Source organism: Lissotriton vulgaris, chromosome 9, assembly GCF_964263255.1.
Source record: "Lissotriton vulgaris chromosome 9, aLisVul1.2, whole genome shotgun sequence".
NCBI lineage: Eukaryota > Metazoa > Chordata > Amphibia > Caudata > Salamandridae > Lissotriton > Lissotriton vulgaris.
Window position 1 is genome coordinate 621,396,099 of NC_141697.1, and position 1,700 is coordinate 621,397,798.

The 1,700-nt window shown below is 37.0% G+C and overlaps 1 pseudogene; it reads left to right on the forward strand.

Annotated features, from left to right (window-relative positions):
• Positions 1 to 230: 230 nt before the first annotated feature.
• LOC147691977 (uncharacterized) lies at positions 231 to 1,250 on the forward strand (annotated as a pseudogene).
• The last annotated feature ends 450 nt before the right edge of the window (positions 1,251 to 1,700 follow it).

A 1,700-nucleotide genomic window follows, 5' to 3' on the forward strand; every position in this document is an offset into this window, starting at 1 on the left:
AATTGCTGGGAAAAAGAAAGAAAGTTGAAAAATGGAAGAGCAGGTGGAGAAAGAAGAAAAAACGAATAGCTGATAGGGGATCATTAGCAGTTCCTGCTGCTCACAAATGTGAAACTGACTACATTACCAGAGTGAATTGGTTTGCAGATGAATTGGCAAAATATTGCACAAAACAAGATTGTTCTTTGAATCAGACACAGGCGAAGAAAGACACTTTTTTCCAATATCACATGCTTACTAACACAGCAGAAACATGGGAAGAAGTGAGGAAAGTGCAGGGTCAGTCAAATGATGAGGAAAAGGAAACATGGGTAAGAGAAGGTTGCACAGAAAAAGAAGAGAATGATGTTTGGGCATACCAAGATGAAAGAGCTGTTATGCCCAACAGTATGTTTGCCCATTTTGCACACATGTATCATGGACAAGCACACACAGATAGGGAAACTGATCTTGCCAACAAAGTTATCAGTCTGATTTATGAAATACTGAGCACTAAAAAGAAACTGCATTGTGCCTATTGTCCAGAAGCTTCTGGAGTTGATGAACAGGTGATTGGCACAATGAAGATCAAATTAGCAAAAATGTGTGATTCCGCTGTCTTGAATTGGCTGGATGTTTTGCCCCTAGTTCTAGTGATCATGAGAAATACAAATGATAGAAAGACAGATTTCAATCTGTACAAGGTACTAATGGAACCAGCAATGAGAAAAGCATATATATATGATCAACAAGACAGGCCACTGAGAAATAGACTGCAGATTTTGGATACATGTTCAGAATCAGGTGCTAAGCAACCAAAAGCTGGTAACACAAGAGAAACAGACTGTAAAACTGGTGATTTAAGACTGTGAGAGTGTACAGCATGGTATAAGACTTAATGATTTTTCACCTGACAATGATTTAGAAAGTACTACAGAACTAAGACAACAGACACAGAGACCAAATCTGAAGTACAAGTCACTGAAATGGACATACATGGCACTTCCTGATATACAAGAGGTAGCGGATAGCCAGGAAAGTCTGGGAGTGACTGTACGAGAGGTGGTCAAGGAAGAAGAAAATTCAGAAATACTGAGAGATATCTTATCTGACACTAGAGGAGCAAGGAGGATCAGGAAAATCCAAACAAAGACTGCAAACCTATAGATAGGGATGATTTACACATGAATTCAGGGATAACTTCAGGTGACCATAACAGTGTTACAGAAAACAATTCTGGGTTTAGCACACAGGACGAAGACGATTTTTGATGAACAATTTCAAAAAAGTTAAAATAAAAAAAGGGGCAAAGGACTGAAAGTCATTCAAGTGTGGAAACACACTTTGTACAGACAGTACATATTTAGTAGATTAGATTTATAGGATAACTTAGATACCATAGTAAATATAACATGTTTTGCTTTAGGTATAAGATGTGTTTATATTGTATCATTTTTTCCTAATGAGACTGCCAACAATGTACCAATAGTTGCCACCAGTAGATAGAATTGCACTTCATAAGGATAAGTACATTTCAGATTTAGAACTAAAGATAACATTTTTGTCGAGAACAAGGGAAATGAGAAAGAATTTGCTGAACTAACTAAAATTATTGAGAAGTGTCTGATCGAATAAAATTTAGTGGAATGAATGGGTGGTTTGGGGTTTTGGTGATGATTCACAAATCGTTTAAGGTATTCAAGATTTGTGATCATCAAAGG